Below are 23,044 nucleotides of genomic sequence, written 5' to 3'. Positions count from 1 at the left end.
TGATAATAGTCCCTGCAGCCCTCCCCTACAGCATGACATTAATTTGGGCCTCTGTTTTCTCTCAAACTTTCAATTGCCCCCTGATTTATATTAAATACAGCTACATTTGAAGATTTAGCGGTAACTTAAGTGGAAACAGCTTGATTCTCTAAAAGAAATATATAGTAAAAGTCAGAATAACATAACTACAAGGAAATTGGGAGAACAGACTCAATTTTGTCACCAATAATTTTTAGAATTTGTTAGACTGTCATTTGTTATTACTCTGTTTCCACTTTTTCAGCCAAAACAAGTTCTAACAAATTTGACTCTGTTTTTGTAGATGAAATCAATGAATTTAACATAACTTTAAAGAAATTTAAAACACAGAAAAATTACATAGTGGAATCCTGTTCATTTGGAGCCTACCTATATTTGCCATGATTTGGATATTAATTGGTTCAAAGTTTTCTTTTCCAGTCCATGGGGGAATAAGTTTAGTAGGAAAATAATGTAAATAAGATTTCAATCTATTTAAGAAGTCAAACGGCTTCCAAGCACTTGAAGAAACTTTGATAGTTTTAATTTGCATATAAAGCAGTTATTTTGATAATGACAAATGATTATCAGTGTTCCTGACTTCACTGACATTTACATAGGATTTTGTAGTTCAAAACATTTTTGTGAGTCAGAATTTTTATTCTCACTATATAGAGACATTCATTCAACAAATATTTTATTGAGCATCTACTATGTGCCAGGCATCGATCCAAAAGCTGAAAAGAAAACTTAAACCAGGACTTGTACCCAGGTTATATTCATCTTTCCACTCCCCTGCACCGTACCCCAGGGCCACCCCATTGAACTTGTCCCTTTAAAGACAGAGTGTATGTCTTAGTTATCTGACTCTCCAGAATGCCCAGTATCTAGAACTGAGCTTGGCACATAGTATATGCGCAATGATTGTTGAATGAAAAACTTCTGACTCCCTGTCCAGTGGTTTTTTCCTGTAACACAGCTAACACTTATTTAGAGACAATTATGTGTTTGGTGCGTAGCTAAGGAGTATACCTCATTTAATCCTCAAAATAACCCTAAGAGGTGGATAGTATTAATAGCTTCACTTAATAGATAAGAAAAATGAAACTCAGAGGGTTGAAAGTAACTTGCCCAGGGTTACATACCTAATAAGTGGCATAACCAGAATTTGGGTCATCCCAGATTAGAGGGTGCCCACACAGTGTCTAAAACCAGTTATTTCCATTTACTTTGCTGCCACTAAAGCCTCACCCATAGCCCTTCATTTGCACTGCCTGGACACTCCCTGAAGCCACTAAGTTTATACTAACAGGTTTGCGAGGTGGGCAAACTCCTTAGATGATCTTGAAAGGAGAGCAAAGGCTGTTCCCTGGAGGGGGAAGGCAAATCCCTTTGCTCCCCTCTGGACAGATGATTTAGAGAAAGGCCTCTGCTCTCTCCCTAGGGGTTCTGCTTTTCACCATCTGTGCACCAACCACTGAAGGGCAAGTGCGGAGGTGAAGTTCCATTCACTTCCTGCCAGCTGCTGGCTCCTGCTTTTGGACTCATCTCGAATTGTTTGCCAGACCAGCCAATTAGTCTCCTCACCCTTCCTGAAACTTTTCAGGGAAGCAATGTCACAACCAGCGACCTCCTCATTATCCCACTTCTTCTAAACTCTGTGATTCTAAGTGCCTGCCTGGGGGAGAAGCTAATTTGCACATGACTCTTTAACCCTTCCTTGAAAGACTTCCATTACACACACACACACACTCACTCATACACACACACACCCCATCTACAACCTGATCCGAGAGAGGAAACAAGGTGAGAGGATGCAGTATTCAAGAACGCATTTAAAAGTGAGACATAATTTCAGATGGATTCTAATTTAAAGAGAACACAATTCTATTTAAGTACAGTGTGAAAGGAAAAACCTATATTTCCTGATCCTCACTGCAGGACACAATAAAGACGTTTTTTTATAATTTATGGATTTGTTAGGATGAAAGAAATCTCATGAGCATAAAATCAAATTGTTAAGTTAACAAATTGTTAATTTAACAATTTATATTTATTAGAAAGGAGTATTGTGAGATCCTTCATCCCCCAAACCCAGGATGAATGATTACCTTCCAGGCTGGGCCAGTTCTGTTTATGGAAACACAGCCTTGTGATTTGTACTAGGGTTTTTCACCTTTACATCTGCCTGATGGCCGAAGTAGATGTATTTGTTCAGGATATCCATTTGAATGCTGTGTCTTCTCTGATACCTGAGCAAAATGTCCATAGCATAGGCTGGGCCAAGGGGACAGATGCTCCAGCTCCGTGGACCCTGTGGGCAATGGAGAGGTGTTTGGAGGGTGAAGGTTTCTGTGGGGCGGGCTCTGTGCACAGAGCGGTGAGTGTATTTGTGTTCCACCACTTCTCTGCTGTCACGACCACAACTTCTTTGCATTCTATGATTAGTGTTTACGGGGAAGAGTGAAGGGAGGAGGTTGAATTCCCCTTGATGGTTATGTTACCGAGCAGAGCAGGGGCTCCTGTGCTGAGGAGCAGAAAGCCAAACTCTGACAGCGGGTGTTTGCAGCAACGTTAAGGTTTATTTGCAGGGCACCAAACGGAGAATGGGCAGCTTATGCTTAAAAGACCTGAACTTCTTGATGGCTTTCAGGCAAGGGTTTTTAAAGACAGTTTTAGGATGATTGATCGGCTCGTGGGTCTTCTTCTGATGGGCTGGTGGGGAGGTAACAGGGTGATGTTTCTGGGAATCTCAATCATCAACCTTCTGGTTCCAACCAGTCTGGGGTCTACAGGTTTGTGGTCAGCATGTCGTCACCATCCTCCACCTGAGGGGCGGTGGTGGTGGGGGTCTTAGTTTCTTCAGAACAACTCAGAGATGTGCGTCCAATTGTCATCTATATCCCTGCAGGAGGAATTAGGAGTCCCGTGACTCTATTGTCCTAATCATTAACTGCTTGAACCTGCTCTTTGCAACTCAGGGAAGGCCTAGGAGGCTAAAGCCTTTTTTTTCTGAAAACAAGAAATGGGGAACACGGAGGTGCTTTTGTACCCAGGAAGGCCCCATAGGGTCCTGTTGGGTTTCAAACCCTGGTTTTCTTTGATATTTCTCAATCCTGAGGGGAACAGGGGTGGGGCAAGAAAGGGAATAAAGTTTGGGTTAGAGAGATTAATCATAAACTCAGTAAGGGAACTTGGTTTTGGGGGGGGACTCGCCTTCAGCTGGGGTGGTGGATTAGACCTGGACCCAGGATGAACCACACTGTAGACAAGTCCACCCTGAGGCAAAGCCCATTTTCACACAAATAAAATCTCAGGAGTGTTGTACTTCAGTGAGTTAGTAAAAGTGAGGCCATTAAAACAGTGCCTGGTATATAGGATGCGATGCCCAAAGCTCGGCGGTTACCACCTGCATTCTAGTGCAGTGCCTCCTTGCAAACACGCACTCAATGCACATTTGCTGAATGAGCGACTGTTAAACTCTGTGCCACCCTGGCAGCTCCAACAGTCTCAGGAGGATCTTCCTCTTATTCATTCTTTTTCTTGCGTCCTTTACTGTAAGGGGCATTAGCTCAACACCTGACCCCCAAATCTTGAACAAAGGGGCCAAGCCTCCCACCTCTGTTCAAAGCTGGGAAGTTTCTAGTTTAGCGGTGAGCTGGGGACCCCTGTTGGCAGCAAAAGAATAAAGGAAGCGGGAACCAGCTGGAAAATAAAACTGCCGCAAGTCACTGCAGGAAATAGCAGCTGTCTCCAAAAATGCAGTTGCACCAGATTTTCTAAACAATAAGGAGGGTCAGTCCCTCTAGAGAGGAGAGTCAAGGGCTCCTCTGAGAAGGAACTAACTCCCTCTGTAAATCAGGAAACCTCAAAGCAGTCACTGGCCAAGGGGAGGCCCAGTACCTCCCCAGAGTGATTTATTTGCTCCCACTGAACCCGGAAGGTGGGCACCTTCCTGGGAAGCCTTCCCTTCCCCTTCTCCCCAAGAAGCAGGTCTACACCTTTCGCAAGACACCCTTTGGTGCCCGGTGACTCCTTTCCCGATTGATTCACAGCCTGGCAGCTCCTGCCTCCTACCTGGTGAGCCCTGGCCTAATGTGCACCCTTTTCCATCACCTGGAGACACATTCATCCTCACACCTGTCTCTCTAGAGCCCTTTAATTGTGAAGACTTCCATTGCGCAAGCCAATTAAAAGCGCGTGAGGAGGCTTGTAAGCCGGTTCTGTGCACGGCTCTTATATTTCCCTCCTTCCCCTCATCCAAGCCTCACGGGGGAAGCGCACCAGTTTTGAAGAGACCAAAAGTAAGTTGCCAAGGTTGTTTAATGGGTTTGGGGTTTTCTTTTGGGGTGATGAAAATGCTTTGGAACCAGATAGAGGTGGTGGTTGCAGAGTATTGTGAATATACTAAATACCACTGAGTTGTACACTTTAAAAAGACTAGTTTTATGTGAATTTCACCTCAATAAAAAATTAAATTGCTTTTCCCACCAAATATTGGCCCAGATTCTCAGGCAAACAGGTTCAGGGAAATACTGTAAATGGAGGAACGGGGAGCTACGTTGCAGGGAGTGAGTGGGGCTTGCCCTTCTCAGGCTCCAAGGCAGAGGGCAAGGAAAGCAGAGAAAACACAGCCGGCTGCCTGCCAGGCATACGTATAACCCCGGGGGGTGTAGAAAGGGCTGGGCTGGGCTGCGTGTTTCATCACTAAGGCATCAGCTTGCTGTTGAGATAATGCTACCTGAAGGTTTCATTATTATAGAATGACAACAGCATTTCTTTTTTTGTGAAGAGTCCCTTTGGGTTGGTGATAACCAGCCATTAGGGTTCCCTACATTAAATCGTTCATCCCATAAACAAACACTTCTGGAGTCTGAGAACCAGCCCCTAGAAGAGTTTAAAGGCTAATTATCAAATAAAGAAGGCAGAATTCAGAGCATTGCCTTCCAATTCTGCCTTCAGTGGAAGCTTCTGGAGGTATCCTGCATCTGGGTTCAGGTTGCCAGAGAAGGTACAGGGTGTCCGTCAAATTTGAATTTCAGGTCAAGAAAAAATACTTTTTAAGTGTAAGTATCTCCAGTGCAGTATTTGGGACATAATTATACTAAAAAAAAAAAAAGTGCTCATTATTTATTTGAATTTCAAATTTAATGGGACGTTCTGCAGTTTCATTTGCTAAATCTGCTAAATCCAACTGATGGGATTACAGACGACCCAGGCTGTGTGTTCAGAAAATGGATAGTCTCCTCCAGGGACATGCAATCTCCCCACCAGCTCAGGCTCCCCAGTGATTATGCAGCTCCAAGTACCACAAGCCTCAAATTTGTAACAAATGGCTGGCAGCAGTAGCCCCTACGATTTGCACCAGGTGGAAGCCGCCTGCAGCAATGAACCTTCCAAATGGAAATAAGCTGTGATCAGGTGGAATGTGAAGGGGGTCAAGCTCAACCCACTTCTAAGCAACAACGCAGCTCCATAAGAAGTGCTCTGTGCTAGCCCGACCAGTTTCTGGTGGAGAACTTCCCAGAAAGTTGCTGCAAATTGGGCACCCTGGAGTTTGACACTTTCCTCCTGCTTTTGTCCTCCTTGGTCATGCTTAGGCCATGAGTGCTAGGTGATGTCAGGAAGAAGTTTAACCACGGAGGAAAGTTCTTATAAATAGTTAGGAACTCAGCACAGCCTGTGGACGCTCCCCGGACTGCAAGCTGGACAGCCATTATGAAGGCCCAGTTGCCTCGGCTCAGACCTAGACGCCAGTACTGGACACTAGCAAGAGAAGAAATCTGTCGGCTTCTAACCCCTGCAAATGGCTGGCAAGACTGGTAATAAACAGCACCCTCCCACTTCATCAAGTCCACCATTAAGCCCCGGTGCTTCATTTGCTTGAAGATTGAAGGAGAAAAAAAAAAAAAAAAGGCTTGGCTCTCATGATGGAGCTCACACCCGTGCCCAGCCTCCCCTACGAAGTTCAAACAAATCTGCAGCAGCCTGGGGCAGCAGTCTTGTCATGGATGTCTCCCTCCTGGAGGCAGTTGGCCAGACCCCCTGAAACACACAATGCTTTGGCCCTGGCTCAAAAAAAACCCACCAACATTCACGACAATGTCCCCACCTACCACCCGTCCCCACCCGCCCCTTCCTGGAAAGTGTGACGCAGGAGGGGTGGTGGGCGAACTCCAACACCACCTGGGCCTCAGGAGCAGACCTGGACGCTGGCCCGGAAGCGGCCCCGGCCAGGTGCACAGACAGCTCCTCTGGTCCGTGCAAGGGGGCGGCCCAGACTTACGCTCACAGCTTTCGCTTCCTGTGAGGCTGTGCAGTCATGTCTGTTGGCTGGGGTCTCTCTGACCTCAGATGATATGGAAAACGGGGGCCAGTGGGTGAAATTGGGAGGCCAAGTTGTGATATGCCACCATCCGGCTTAGGGTGGGACACTTTGTCCCCAAAGAGGGAGGGTGACTTCCCACCACACCCAGGCCCAGCACAGCCTTTCCAGGGCCAACGGCCGTGCCTTCTCTCCACGTAGCTCTGAAAATACAGGCCACAGACTGTGACCCAGTCGCCGTTGTAGGTAATCCGAACCTGGCCTAGCGGTTCCTAACACTCAATGCTTTGTCTCCTGCTTCAGGAAGTCTTAACTCCCTTTAGGATAGCTGAGTTTTGGAGACTTTTGAGGGGGGTGGGTGGAAAGTATAAAAGCATACTTTCAGAGCTTTGCTCACGGAATGGTGTTATGCTGAAAACTCACAGTGATTCCAACAGCACCGACTGAAATCCTGCTCTTGCATCCATTTCCACTAAGCCAGAAATCTCTCCAATACAACATGTTTTTCTCAAATGTTTCAAACTGGAAGTGACTCTATCACATCTGCCCAGTCAGACACAACACCCGTCGGCCTCAGCCAGATCCCGAGGGAAGAAGAGTGTAAGTGAAATTTGACTCGCTCAACATGGTCCTTAAAACGACTACACAAAACGACCCCTTAAATGGTAGGAGAACCTGATGATTAGACGGACCATCCTTCTTTCAGAGGCTCCGCTGGACTAACTGAATTTGCTACTCAACACAATTCAGATTTCTGAAGTGATACTAGAGAGACTATTTCTTCTCAGGTTTTCTCTAGCCAGCCTTTGTGGAGGGTGTTTTATGTGCCTCTTGTCAAGTTTCTCCTCATCCTGGGGCTCCCTCTCTGTCATTCCCCTGCCCAGGAAGGCTCCAGCCTGGAGGATTTTCAGGCTTCAGTTTAAATGTTCCTTCCTCAGAAATTTTTGCTGACCACCTCCTTCAACCTTAGCTCAGCTTCTCCTGTTAGAATTTCTTTTTTTTTCTTAGGAGTTGATTTCTTTCTTTCTTTAAAATTAATTAATTAATTAATTAATTAACTTATTTATTTATTTTTGGCTGCATTGGGTCTTCCTTACTGCGCACGGGCTGTCTCTGGTTGCGGCGAGCAGGGGCTGCTCTTCGTTGCGGTGCGGGGGCTTCTCAGTGTGGTGGCTTCTCTTGTTGTCGAGCACGGGCTCTAGGCGCGCCGGCTTAGTAGTTGTGGCACATGGACTCAGTAGTTGTGGCTCACGGGCTCTAGAGCGCAGATTCAGTAGTTGTGACACACGGGCTTAGTTGCTCCGCGGCATGTGGGATCTTCCCAGACCAGGGATTGAACCCGTGTCCCCTGCATTGACAGGTGGATTCTTAACCACTGCGCCACCAGGGAAGCCCTAGAATTTCTTATTCTTATTGTTACCATTAGAACATTTACCACAAATGGTATTTTCATAATCGTATGATGATACATTTACCATACAGCTCCTTCCTAAGCGATAATCTCCATAAAAGGAATGTTATGGGTTGAATTGTGTTGTTGTTGTTATTATGGGTTGAGCAATGGCCCCCCAAATATGTTCCATCTGATTTCTTTTTTTTAAGATATTTGTTTATTTATTTATTTAACATCTTTATTGGAGTATAATTGCTTTACAATGGTGTATTAGTTTCTGCTTTATAACAAAGTGAATCAGCTACACGTATACATATATCCCCATATCTCCTCCCTCTTGTGTCTCCCTCTCACGCTCCCTATCCTACCCCTCTAGGTGGTCACAAAGCACAGGGCTGATCTCCCTGTGCTAGGCGGCTGCTTCCCACTAGCTATCTGTTTTACATTTGGTAGTGTATATATCTCCATGCTACTCTCACTTCAACCCAGCTTCCCCTTCCCCCTCCCCATGTCCTCAAGTCCATTCTCTATGTCTGAGTCTTTATTCCTGTCCTCCCTCTAGGTTTTTCAGAACCTTTTTTTTTTTTTTTTTTTTTTTTTTGCGGTACGCGGGCCTCTCACTGTTGTGGCCTCTCCGGTTGCGGAGCACAGGCTCCGGACGCGCAGGCTCAGCGGCCATGGCTCACGGGCCCAGCCGCTCCGCGGCATGTGGGATCTTCCCGGACCGGGGCACGAACCCGCGTCCCCTGCATCGGCAGGCGGACTCTCAACCACTGCGCCACCAGGGAAGCCCAGAACCTTTTTTTTTTTTAGATTCTATATATATGTGTTAGCATACGGTATTTGTTTTTCTCTTTCTGACTTACTTCACTTTGTATGACACCTCACTACAAATAACTCAGTTTCGTTTCTTGTTATGGCTGAGTAATATTCTATTGTATATATGTGCCACATCTTCTTTATCCATTCATTTGTCGATGGACACTTAGGTTGCTTCCATGTCCTGGCTATTGTAAATAGAGGTGCAGTGAACATTGTGGTACATGACTCTTTTTGAATTATGATTTTCTCAGGATATATGCCCAGTAGTGGGATTGCTGGGTTGTACGGTAGTTCTGTTTTTAGTTTTTTAAGGAGCCATCATACTGTTCTCCATAGTGGCTGTATCAATTTACATTCCCACCAACAGTGCAAGAGGGTTCTCTTTTCTCCACACCCTCTCCAGCATTTATTGTTTGTAGATGTTTTGATGATGGCCATTCTGACCGGTGTGAGGTGATACCTCACTGTAGTTTTGATTTGCATTTCTCTAATAATTAGTGATGTTGAGCATCCTTTCATGTATTTGTTGGCAATCTGTATATCTTCTTTGGAGAAATGTCTATTTAGGTCTTCTGCCCATTTTTGGATTGGGTTGTTTGTTTTTTTTGACATTGAGCAGCATGTACCGCTTGTAAATTTTGGAGATTAATCCTTTGTCAGTTGCTTCAATTGCAAATATTTTCTCCCATTGTGAGGGTTGTCTTTTCATCTTTTTTATGGTTTCCTTTGCTGTGCAAAAGCTTTTAAGTTTCGTTAGGTCCCATTTGTTTATTTTTTATTTTATTTCCATTACACTAGGAGGTGGGTCAAAAAGGATCTTGCTATGATTTATGTCATAGAGTGTTCTGCCTATGTTTTCCTCTAAGAGTTTGAGAGTGTCTGGCCTATAAAACTTTAATTTTAGGTCTTTAATCCATTTTGAGTTTATTTTTGTGTATAGTGTTAGAGAGTGTTCTTATTTCATTCTTTTACACGTAGCTGTCCAGTTTTCCCAGCACCACTTATTGAAGAGGGTATCTTTTCTCCATTGTATATTCTTTCCTCCTTTATCAAAAATAAGATGACCATATGTGTGTGGGTTTACCTCTGGGCTTTCTATCCTGTTCCATTGATCTATATTTCTGTTTTTGTGCCAGTACCATAATGTCTTGATTACTGTAGCTTTGTAGTACAGTCTGAAGTCAGGGAGCCCGATTCCTCCAGCTCCGTTTTTCTTTCTCAAGATTGCTTTGGCTCTTCGGGGTCTTTTGTGTTTCCATACAAACTGTGAAAATTTTTGTTGTAGTTCTGTGAAAAATGCCATTGGCAGTTTGATAGGGATTGCATTGAATCTGTAGATTACTTTGGGTAGTAGAGTCATTTCACAATGTTGATTCTTCCAATCCAAGAACATAGTATATCTCTCCATCTGTTTGTATCTTTAATTTCTTTCATCAGTGTCTTATAGCTTTCTGCATACAGGTCTTTTGTCTCCTTAGGTAGGTTTATTCCTAGGTATTTTATTCTTTTTGTTGCAGTGGTAAATGGGAGTGTTTTCTTGATTTCACTTTCAGATTTTTCATCCTTAGTGTATAGGAATGCAAGAGATTTCTGTGCATTAATTTTGTATCCTGCTACTTTACCAGATTTATTGATTAGCTCTAGTAGTTTTCTGGTAGCATCTTTAGGATTCTCTATGTATAGTATCATGTCATCTGCAAACAGTGACAGCTTTACTTCTTCCTTTCTGATTTGGATTCCTTTTATTTCTTTTTCTTCTCTGATTGCTGTGGCTAAAACTTCCAAAACTATGTTGAATAATAGTGGTGAGAGTGGGCCACCTTGCCTTGTTCTGATCTTAGTGGAAATGGTTTCAGTTTTTCACCATTGAGAATGATGTTGGTTGTGGGTTTGTCATATATGGTCTTTATTATGTTGAGGTAAGTTCCCTCTATGCCTACTTTCTGGAGGGTTTTTATCATAAATGGGTGTTGAATTTTGTCAAAAGCTTTTTCTGCATTTATTGAGATGATCATATGGCCATCTGAATTCTTGCAACTTGTGAGCACTACATGGCAAAAGGGACTTCTCAGGTGTGATTAAGGTCTTACAATGAGGACATTTTCCTGGGTTATCCTGTTTGGCTCAGTGTTATCATAAGGTTTCATATAAGTGAAAGAGGGAGGCAGAGACAGAGGCAGATGTGATAATGGAAACAGAGGTTGGAATGCCAGGATCACTGGCTTTGAAGGTGGAGAAAGGGGCCATGAGCCAGGGAATGCAGGCGACCTCTAGACATTGGAAAAGGACAGGCAAGAGATTCTCCTCTGGAGCCTCCAGAGGGAACAGAGCCCCATTAAACCTTGATTTTAGACCAGTGAGACTCGTGTCTGATTTCTGACCTACAGTACTGCAAGAGAATAAATCTGCGTTGTTTTACACCACGAATTTGACTTATATGGTACTTTGTTACGGCTGCAGTAGGAGACCAATACAGTTATTATTATTATTTAATATTTGTATGCTGTCAATTGCAAAACTCGACCTGAGGAGGTTGCAGACTCCATCAGTCTTGTCTGCCCACCCAACTTCATCACCTGACCTTTCCCTTTCCCTTACTTTGGGTCTTCTTTCTTCCTTAAATTTCTTCAGGCTTTTGATTTGCCATTCCCTCTGCCTGAAATGCTCTTTGCCCCACACTTCACATAGCCAGCTTATCTGAAACATTTGAGTCTTGGCATAAATGTTACCTCCTTAGAAATTTTCTTGGACCATCCTTCTAAAGTCGCCCTCCTAACCTCCTCTCTCCCATTACCCTATTTTATTTACTTATAGCCTTTATTACTTTAAAAGAAAACTTTATTTTTTAGGATAGTTTTAGATTTACAGAAAAATTCCAAAGATAGTACAAAGGGTTCCCCTTACTCCTGCTCCTGTCCCCAATTTCCCATATTATTAACATCTTTCGTGTAGAACATTTGTCATGATAAATGGACCAGTATTGATACATCTTAAACTAATGTCCTTTTTCTGTTCCAGGATTCAATCCAGGATACCACAGTACATTTAGTTCTCTTCTTGGCTGTGATAATGTTTTTGATGACCTTGACAGTTGTTGTTTTTTTTTGTTGTTCTGTTTTTTTACCTTGACAGTTTTGAGGAGTACACATCAGGTATTATGTAGAATGTTCCTCAACTGAGATTTGTCTGGTGTTTTTCTCATGATCATTCTGGGGTTCTGGATTTTGGGGAGAAAGACCATGGAGGTAAGTGTCATTTTCATCACATTATGGGGAGAGAGAGGAGAGAGAGAAGATAATTCATGAAGGATGGTCTCAGAGAAGGGAGAGGGGATGAGATGCCATGGCCTGGTGGAAGTGTGTGTTGGATTATGAAAGGTGAAAAAATGAAATAGAGGCTCTTAATCTCTTCAATCTGGGTGCGTCTGAGAATCAGCCAGGAAGCTATGGAGACTCTCCCCAGAAAAAAGCATGTAGCTACACAACCATCATTTTACATTTAGTTTCATGAGGTTCACAGATACCCCCTGTATTCATCCATGGCTCCCTAACTTTTGAATTTCAGTACCAGTGCAATTAAAAATAGAATGGAAAGAATTGACATCAGGTTATCAACTTTTAATTGTCCTAACTAAAGATATTAAAAAATGAAAGTTACTATTTATAATCTCTATCTTTTCATTAAAGAATGGTTATTTTAATCTCAAAAAGGCAGGAAGGAGCTGATCTCAAATAGTATAGTACTTATTATTTATATTGAGTAAGTTTAGTATCACAGATAACTCACTGCATCTTCCTTCATACAACAATAATGCAGGTTTTAGGGTCAAACAATCTGAGCTTAGCTCTGCATCTTACATGCTGTGTGATCTTGGGGAAGTTTCTAAACCTCTCTTTGGTTTCCTTAACAGCAAAAGAGGAGAACATAGAACCTAACTCATAGAGTTGTAGTGAGAATTAAATAAGGTAATATCAATGAGCCTATCCTAACACCCAAGGATAACCAGTTAACTTTTGGGGAACATCCTTCTAAATATGGATATGAAAATTATTAAGATATAGCTAGAAACACACACACAATCACACATACAAATCAGATACTTATGTGCACCTCTTTTTACTCTGCTTTCTCCCTCTCTTAGTAATGTACCATGAACATCTTTCTGGTCACTGCATATTCTACTACAACATTATTCTGAGTGGTTGCATGGTAGTCTGTAAAATGACATAGCTTCATTTATTTATTTGATCTTGTTGGACATTTAATTTAGAGGGATACCTTGTTTTATTGTGCTTTGTTTTATTGAGCTTCACAGATTCTTCTTTTTTTATTTTTACAAATTAAAAGTTTTTGGCAACCCTGTATCAAACAAGTTTATCAATGTCATTTTCCCATGTCATTATCAACATCATTTGCTCATGTCTCTTCTCTGTGTCACATTTTGGTAATTCTCAAAATATTTCAAACTTTTTCATTATTGTATTTGTTATGGTGATCTGTGATCAGTGATCTTTGATATTACTATTGCAAGAAGATTATAACTCGCTAAAGGCTCAGATGGTTAGAATTTTTTAGCAATAAAGTATTTTTTAATTAAGGTATGTACATTTTGTTAAAACAGTGCTGTTGCATACATAATAGATTACAATATAGTGTAAACATAACTTTTATATGCACTGAGAAACCAAAAAATTAATGTGACTCACTTTATTGTGATATTTGCTTTATTGTGGTGGTCTGGAACTGAACCTGCAGTATCTCTGAGGTGTACCTATATTTCCAACTTTTGACAAAGATAAACAACTCTGCAATAACCCTCTTTCTAACTAAAGTTTTCTCATAGCCATGACTGTTTCCTAGAAAAAAATTCTTAGGTGAAGAAAAGTTATGTCATAGACATGTGCTATTTAAATTCATTTGCTTTATATAGCCACACTGACCTCTAAAAATTTTGTGCTAATTTATATTTCTTCTGCAATCTATAAAAGTGCCCATTTCTGAACTCCCTCATAGTACTATATATTTTCCTCTTCTAAATTTTTTCTTTTTGAGAGGAGAAAGATCATATCTGTTATTTTAACTTATATTAATGTGATTACAAGTAAAGGCAATTCTTTTCAAATGTTTATTCACTAACTGTGTTAATTGTTTTGTGAATTTGCTGTTTGGGTCTTTTACATATTTTAGGAATATTTTCATTTTCTTATTGATTAGTAGGAATTCTTTAGTAAGGCTAGTAATCTTTTGTCATTCAATTATGTTGCAAAGGACTAGGTCATTTATATTTCTGAAATCTAAACAGCAGAAGAGGACAATGAATGACTTTGACTGTTACTTGAATTGGGAAGAGGAGTGTGGTAGGAAGTCAAGGGGTCATGATGGTTTGAAGTGGTGCTCATCTCTGACCTTGAAATCCTAACTGGAAAGGGCAGTAAATAAACCAGATCAGAGCTGATGGCTGGGTGAATTGGGAGAGGTTGTCCAAAGACCTACAGAAGGCCTTGGATGCTGACAATAATCTTGTCCTTTCATAGAAATGGGGTCTTTAATACCTTGGGGGCTGATTATTCAAATAATTTTAGATCCACAAATAGCTGTCACTGGTTGATAAGACCACAGGACTTTAACATTGTTCTTGTTTCTTATGCCACTAGTTTCTTCCTTTTGTAATGGTTCCCTTTCTGCTTATTCACATGGTACAACATTCCTTATAGCACTTGTAAGCATATTGTATATTAAAAACAATATATTCTGTAATTAAGAACAGCCATGCACATACTAGGCCCTTAATAAGTATCTGTCAAACTGAATGAAACGAAACTTCTCAAAATATCACAAAGCTACAAATTCTGATATGAAATAGCAAGTTTTACCTTAAAAACTTGTTTCAGGGTCCCTGGTGGGTTGATAAGACCACAGGACTTTAACATTGTTCTTGTTTCTTATGCCACTAGTTTCTTCCTTTTGTAATGGTTCCCTTTCTGCTTATTCACATGGTACAACATTCCTTATAGCACTTGTAAGCATATTGTATATTAAAAACAATATATTCTGTAATTAAGAACAGCCATGCACATACTAGGCCCTTAATAAGTATCTGTCAAACTGAATGAAACGAAACTTCTCAAAATATCACAAAGCTACAAATTCTGATATGAAATAGCAAGTTTTACCTTAAAAACTTGTTTCAGGGGCTTCCCTGGTGGCGCAGTGGTTGAGAGTCCGCCTGCCGATGTAGGGGACACGGGTTCGTGCCCCGGTCTAGGATAAAAAAACTTGTTTCAGAATGTAAGCAAAATGTGTCAGTAATTGACTTTCCTTTTAGAATGTGTTCAAAGAAATTATAGCATGCCTTACCTTTTTTCTTAGATTGGTAAGGGACCAAACTCAGCAAGTTCGGCAGCTACAGGTAGAAATGGATTTCCATTTTCTGCTGCAGTGACAGGCAGTATTGAAAGTGTTCACCTTTCTTTTAGTTCTATGAAGTTAAGTGCTTTAACTTACCTAGATATTTGCATAACACACATTGTCCTGGGTTTGTTTGAGGGATTCTGAAGTAAATAGTTTTTTGGCTTTCAAACTTACATGACACTACAGGAGTGGAAATTAGGGTTGGCTCAGGAGATGGATTAGACTAGGTATTATAAATACCCGAATGTGCCCCCAGATTAGGGCCTGGCTCTTACAGACTCCAAGACTTTCCACTTAAAGCTGGAATACTGTGCTGAATTATGTTGCTTTCCATTGCTGCTGCTGCTCTTTGCCAAGCCATAGTCCATGACAAATTTTTGCCTGTTCTCAAGTGAATGAGAGTAGCCAAGGCTTATATAGCACTCTCTTTCATATGTTCGGCACCAGGTACCATTTTTCATATTAACTCACTCAATCCTGATAACAAATCTATAAGATAAGTTGTATGAGGACAATGATAGTTTCTGTAACAAAGAAACCCTAACATTTTACTTGCTTAATCCAAGAGATGGTTATTTCTCATCCCATGTAACTCCTCTGCAGGTGTTTGGTAGGAGGTTCAGGGATCCAAACTCCTTTCATCTTGCAGCTCTCCGATACCCTGGGAGCCCCAAAGTCCTTCTCTTCCAGCCAGCAACTGGAAAACAAAAAAAGGAGGATTTTTCATTTTCCGTTGGTGAGGCCAGAAAGCAGTGCACATCTTCTGCTTTTTCCATCAAGATTGGGGTGTTCGTCTCATTGTCCACTGACCTCTGAATTGAAAGGACAAGCTGCCATCTCTACTCCATTCATACCCAATATAAGGTGTTGGGCAAGGATGGGATAAAGTGATTCACACGCCCATTTGGAAAGGGAAGAATGGAGACACACAGCACACATACCTGGCCGATGGTGGAGTCCTGATGGGATGACGTTACGTGATGACCCTGTCCTAGGAGTAGGAGTAAGTTCCTTGGCTGCACCCTTCTTATTGCGCCCTGATTTGTCCCTCCAGAAGAGTTTCCTGTCCTTTACTCTCTGTGGTCCACCTCTGTACTCTGGAAGGCTCTTCCTTAACTGTTATCCTCCATGACCACCTATGAGCCTGTAGGACACTGGGGAGCCCGTTCTCTTAGAGGGCTGCACAACTTTTGAAGCCCACTTCCTCCTTGAGCAAGTTTGGAGACTCAAGGTTTGGTTCCAGGTTCTAACTGTCAAAGGCCTTTAAATCTAGGCTCATTTTTTTCTTTGGCAATATAATTCCCTAAAAACTTAGAAAGCTCTAATCTTCGCTTCTCAACAATTCCATGAGCAGAGGTTCATACCCAAAGTTTTTTCCTACACATAATTTTCAAGTTTCGTCTGTTTATTTGCTTTCTCATGCATGCCTCTCTCTTGATTGCCTGTCTTGAGAGCATCTGAAATAACAGGCAAATGGGAAAATCACATTCTTACTCAGATCTTTGTTAGTAGGTCTGAGTCAGAAAGGGCCTTTGCCTCTCGAGTAATCCTTGCGATCCTGTGTTTCTGGATTCTCAAGCCTCTTTTACTTCTTTTGAAAACCAGCCAATATTTCCTGAACTCACCTCTTCTCTGTAATTCGTTGCTAAGAGCAGAGTCGTGCAAGTAGCTGCCTCCTTAATTTTGGGCCTTAGGTGCCTCACTCACCTCACCCCAGTCCCCACCCTGGGAAGGGTCGACACACCCTATTACTCTGACTCTTCCTAACAGCCTCCCCTGAAACTAAAGGCTCAGCGGGCATGCTGTCTGCCACTGAAGACAACAGTTTTACCAGATGTTTTGCCACTTTATAGAAAGAAGTCTCCTTCTTTCCAGCATTTTATGTCACTTTCCTCACCAATTACCACTGAACTGCTAAGCCAATGCCATATTATTTTAGATTTTTGTTATGGCAGTATGCCACTTGTAGGTGCCAATTGTGCATTGGTTGGTGTAACTAGATGCTATAACAAACCCTGGAATTTCAGTAGCTTAATCCAATGCAAGTTATTTCTTCTCACAGTCAAGCCAGTGTAGGCACCCTCTACATGGTGCTTCAGGCCCTCAGGCTAATGCCACTTGGAGTCCTGCCATGCCCTGGGGGCATGGAGTCCTTTGCTTCCAGTCAGTAGATCAGTAAAGACACAGAGGATGGGAGGGTTTTAATGGCCAGTCCTGGAAGTGACACTCATCACTTCTGTTCACATTCCATTGGACATAGCTCAGTCACGTCCACATCTAACACAGAGGTGGCTGAGGGATATAATCTAGCCATGGGCTCAGTGAGAAGGACCGGGCTTTGGTGAACACATGACCACCTGTTTGACGAACACATACAACACCAAGAAAACTGAGCCAGAAACCAGGAAGTCCTTTGTGTCTTCATAGCATGATGGTCTCCATAAGGTACAGATGTGTCCTTACAGAGGTCTAAGTGCTTGATCACACCTGAGAGTGAGAGTAAGGTGTTTTTCTGTGGGTTTTTTTAATTTTATTTTTTCAATGGTAGGTCACTGCAACCATTTCCTGGGGGCAATTTCTATAAGGATAGAGGCAAACCTAGGGTAAACTCGACATGTACCTCCTGCCTCCACTTTTGTCTCTGCAGATAACACAAGGATTCCTTGCCCCACCCCCCACCCACTGGTGTGTCTGGCGCCAGGGAGCTGGTGCTGATAGACCACAGGGAAGGAGTGTCAGGATGCGAGGCGTTTCCGGCTTTGTCAGACTAAGGGGCTGGGCAGCCATTCCTTCAGAAATGTTGAGTGGTGGTGGTTTCCCCCATAGCAGGACTTGAGTGCATATGTAGCTTTGGGGGGAGTGATCCAGAAGACATACTGAAGGAAGCAGGGGAGGTATGTCAGAGAAGAGAGAAAACCCAGAAGTAGGTTCCTGTCAGGGGCAACTTAATCCCAGTGGGGACCTTCTGAGAAACAAGGTGGAACATGCTTCAGAACTGTCCCTCTGGAAGTCAAGGAGGCTGGGGCATCTCCCCAACAACCCCCATCTTTGTTGGTTGATGGTTGGCCCCAGGAGCATCAAGCACCCTCTCCCCAACCTATGGGCTGTATTTACATGTAGCCTAGCAAGCTCCTGTTGACAGGCATAGAAGAAGACATCCGTGGGCACTTGAGATGGGAAGCTGTCAGCTGGCCCAGGAGCTGTCCACAGCTGCCAGGGAACTCGGGTGACCCAGGGAAGCTGGGGTACCTGCTACACGTGGAAAGAGGCACAAGGAGTGAGAAATAAGGACCCAGACATATCACAGCCTCTCAAAACCCACCTAGTGGACCTCAAATATCGTATTTCTCCTCTGGGTGGGACCAAACTCTGCCTTCCTCATGTACAAACTAGCATTAGCAGCCAGCATTGACTGAACATTCATCCTGTGCCAGGAACTGTAATAAGGGCTTGACATAAATTATCTCACTGAATATTCATTGACCATCTTCCATGTTCCATGGGAGAAGCAAGAGGCAAGTAAGACTTACTCCCTGCCCTTAATTTAAACTCTGGCAGGAAGGATAAGGTGAATCCAAGATTTTACACAGCACAGGCTATAATGGGGGCAGAAGGGTTACAAATAATGATGAGGTCTCTGGAACATGAAACTAACTTCTGAATGGTGGAAGTTGGAAGGAAGGTGGAGCTTCCTTGAGGAAGAAGGAGGCATTTGAACTTACTCTGGAAGGATGGGCATGTTAGGGGAAGTACATTTGTGGACAGAGCTATGGAGTGTTTGGGAAGGTGAAGGGGAGGGAGACAGGACAGAAGGTGAAAGGAGGACAAGATGGGCGTTGCCAGGAAGCTGTCACAATATGATCATTGCTAAGAGTCTGTAGCAATCCATTCAATTGCTCAATGTATACCCCTCATTCATTGTTTTCATGCATTCAGCAAATATTTATTAAACACCCACGATGTTTCAGATACCCATTTATATAATGGAGATATAGTAGAGTAAAAATCTCTGACTTCATGGAGAAGACACAGACAATATCATGTAAGTAAAATACCTAGTATGTCAGATGATAAGTGGTATGGAGAAAACTACGTGGCGGGGAGGGGGCGGACAGGAGTGCTGTGTGGGGAGAGAGGTTGGTATTTGAAAGAGGGTGGTCAGGGATGGTCTCCATGGAGAGAGAGACCCTTGAGCAAAGACCTGAAGGAGTGAGGGAGTGAGCCACGAGGCTCCCTGAAGAAAGAGTGCAATGGCAAAGACCCCGGATGGGAGCATGGCTTGCACGGTCTGGAAACAGTAGGGAGAGCAAGCATGGCTGGAGCAGAGTGAGTGAAGTGCATGACAGTTGGTGCTGAGGTCAGAGACCAGACCGTGAAGGTCACTGGTTTTCAGTGGGGTGGTACCATCTCATAGTGAATGTTTTTTGGAACATTCATGGAGATGTTTTTGACTACCAGTGTAGTTGTGCCTGAATGTTAAAATACATATTTTCTTATGAATTACCTTCTCTTAATTTGTACCTTATTTATTTATTTATATTGAGATATAGTTGACCTACAATACTATGTTAGTTTCAGGTGTACTACTTGGTGATTAGATATTGGCATACATTATGAAATGCTCTCTATGATAAGTCTAGTAACCATACGAAGTCTAGTAACCCCATACAAAGCTGTTACAATATTATTGACCATATTCTTTATGCTGTATATTAGATTCTCAAGGCTTATTTATTTTATAACTGGAGGTTTGTCCCTCTTAATCCCCTTTACCTATTTAGCTTTCACCCCTTCCCTTTGGCAACCACCAATTTTTTCTCTTTATCTATGAGTCTGTTTTTGTTTTGTTGTGTTTTTTAGATTCCACTTATAAGTGAGACCATATGGTATTTGTCTTTTTCTGGCTGCCTTATTTCACTTAGTGTAATACCCTCTAGTTACATCCATGTTATTGCAAATGGCAAGATTTTTTTATGTCTGCGTAATATTTCATTTTGTGTGAGTGTGTGTGTGTGTAAAATGTCAAGTCAAAATGGAATAAAAATTCATCCTTAGGTGTAACCATAAGACTGTAGCATCTCCAGGCCAAACAGTACGTATGTTTAATCTCTGAATATACAGAGCCTAACATCTAGGAGGTATTTGTAGAATGAATATTTGTTAAATGAATACATTTTAATGTATTTGTTTAGAATATTTTTTATTTGGTATATTTTTATGGTGGTATAATAACATTATCCATTTCATTTACTTCCTAATTTTTACTTACTATTTTTTAATAATTATATATATATTCTTCATTAACTATCATTTTTATGACTGCATAATAATCGATTATATGGATGAACCATAGTTCCATTATCTATTTCCTCAGTATTCAACATTTAAGATTCTTTCAATCTATCAAAATAATAAATAAGACATCAATGAACACTTTTTCTTAATGTGGCTCTTTAACTGTTTTAGATTATTCCAGTAGTGTGGTAAGATTCTTGATCAAAGGTTATGGTAGATATTAGTAATATTTACCAATACCTGTTTCTCTTCTCCTTTTGGGCATGTGGGAAACTTCATTTCTTAGCCTCCTTGCTGTTGGGTAGGGCTGTGTGACTAGTTTTGGCCGATGAAATGTGAAGGGAAGTGACATGTAAATACTACCTTTCTCCCAATCTGGGGTAGGTTTGTTGAGTGGGCAAGATGTCAAATTTGTTATGGTAATCTACTAGGATTGCACAGTTAATTTGTTACCACAGCTAACCTAGTTTATCCTGACAAATACATAGACTTTGAACCTTATTATGGATTAGAGTATATATTGGAAAATTGCACAATGGTTGGTATATAGTAGGTACCCAATAAATGTCTTGTAAATAAATCAGTGAGGCTGGTTGCTAATAATACATGAAAATACCAGTTCCGTTGCTTTATCAACAGCAGTGAATTTATTAGCTGATTGTTCTTGCCAATTTAATAGGCACAAATATTATCTTGGCCAACAAGAAATTGGCCAATTTCTTTGCTTATTGGAAAGGTTGAACATTTTTTCATCTGTTGTTAGTTGCTTCCTCTTTTCTGCCTTATTTGTTCAAAATCTTTCACTCATTTTCAATAACTATTCATTGAATGCCTTCACTGTTCTAGATATTGGGGCTATCGTGGTGAATAACCTTGCTATCATAGAACTTTTATTCTAGGAGGGGAGAAAAATGACATGTAAACATATGCTTAAATATTTTAGATAATGGTAAGTGCTATGAAAAATAAAGCAAGGTCAGTGGCTTAAAGAGAGACTAGGTATGTTTTCACACAGGGTGGTCATATAGCACCTTTCTGATAATATCACTTTTGAACAAAGGGAATGAACTAAGAAGATACTGGGAAGAGGGGTGTTGCAGGCTTTGGGAATAGCACATACGAAAGCCTTAAGGCAGGGGCATACCTGTTATTTTGAGGCTGCAGCAAGAAGCCAGTCTGGCTGAAGCAGAGTGAGCAAAGGGAGAGTAGTAGGAGATGAGATTGAAGAGGTAACAGGCTGGAACATGTAGGGTCACCCAGGCAATTGTTATGCCTTTTGACTTTTCTTTGGAGTGATATGGGAACCACTGGAGGGTTTTGAGCTGAGGAGTGACATGATATGACTTACTATTTAAAAAAGATTACTCTGGCTTCTCTGTGGATGAGGTGATGGGGGCAGAGGCAAGTAAGAGGAAACCAAGTAGGAGGCCATGGCAATATTTTGATGGAAGATGATAACTTAGCCTGGGGTAACACCGTGGATAAAGTGAGAAGGGGTTAGATTCCAGATATATTTTGTAGTAGAGCTAATAGGGTTTGATATTTGATTGGAAATGGGTCTGGGTGAGGGAAATGAAGGAGTCAAGAATGATTCCAAGGTTCTGACTTGAGCAGATAGAAGGATGAAGTTGTCACTTACTTTATTGCTCTCATGAACCATATTTGGTATTTTTAATGACTTCAGAAAAATTCATGTCAGAAATTAAAGGAACAGTATACTGGGGTGGGATGTGGTGCTTGCTTCCCAGATGCAGGGGTAGGTGGATTGAAGGCAATCATGGTCTGAGTTGGATGCCTGCAGCAGTGCAGGGGCTCTCACCTTCTCTGGCTCACCTTGCCGCGTCCTTTTCACTTCTGGAAACGTGACCTCCCACGTGGCTGTCTCTGATGGTGGCATCAGGGATTCAGTGACATGCAGGTGCGCAAGCTGCTAAGGTGAAGAACTGCAAGAAGGTGGTGCTCTTCTGCCTGGGTGAGGACAGAAAGATCCTCTGGGAGGAGGGCCAGGGGATCCTGGTAGGTGATGTGGGCCAGGCTGACGATGACCCCTTGCCAGCTTTGTCAGGGCACCACCGGAGAAGCACTGCCTCTATGCCCTCCATGACGTAAACTAGGAGACCGAGGAGAGTGAAAGGAGGGCCTGGTACTGATCTTCTGGACCCCTGAGTCTGTACTCCTTGAGAGCAGAATGAGCTATGCCAGCTCCAAGGACCCCATCAAGAAGAAGCTGAAGGGTATCGAGCGTGAATACAAGCACACTGGTAGTAGGAAGTCAAGGACCGCTGTGCCCTGGCGGAGGAGCAGCGGGGTTGGGGGTGGAGGGACGGTACTGCTTCTCCCTGGAGGACACAGCCTTTGTGAGAACCCCGGCCCCCTGCCTGGAGCATCTGGCAGCCCCAGGCCTACCCACTGGGGTTTCAGGCTACCCGCTTCCTGACCCGAGGGATTTGGGGGATTCCAGCAGAGGGAGGGCAGTCTCTTCACTCAGCTGCAAACAGCCCCGCACCCCATGGACCTTCCTCCTCCCTCCATCCCCGGTGGTCTGGCCTTCCTAGACCACTTTTGATCTTCTGATTCCTCTTGAGTTGAAGCAAACCAAGTGCCTCCGCAGCACTGCAGTTCAGGGAGGGTCTGTATTTTTTCAGCGACACCCCCGACTCCCCACTTGTTCCTCCCCCTTCCCATACTGCAAACCTCTAAACACAGTAGTGATGCTGTGCTTGTCTGTTTAGTTCTGTGTATAAAGGGAAAGTTGAAGAGATGATCCCTCCCCCTTTCCC

The 23,044-nt window shown here is 42.5% G+C and overlaps 1 pseudogene; it reads left to right on the top strand.

Moving 5' to 3' along the window:
* Positions 1–6,120: 6,120 nt before the first annotated feature.
* LOC103073494 (cofilin-1 pseudogene) lies at positions 6,121–22,625 on the top strand (annotated as a pseudogene).
* The last annotated feature ends 419 nt before the right edge of the window (positions 22,626–23,044 follow it).

The sequence above is a fragment of the Lipotes vexillifer genome, unplaced genomic scaffold (genome assembly GCF_000442215.2).
Source record: "Lipotes vexillifer unplaced genomic scaffold, Lipotes_vexillifer_v1.1 scaffold1775, whole genome shotgun sequence".
Classification (NCBI taxonomy): domain Eukaryota; kingdom Metazoa; phylum Chordata; class Mammalia; order Artiodactyla; family Lipotidae; genus Lipotes; species Lipotes vexillifer.
This window is presented reverse-complemented; position numbering and strand designations above follow the sequence as displayed.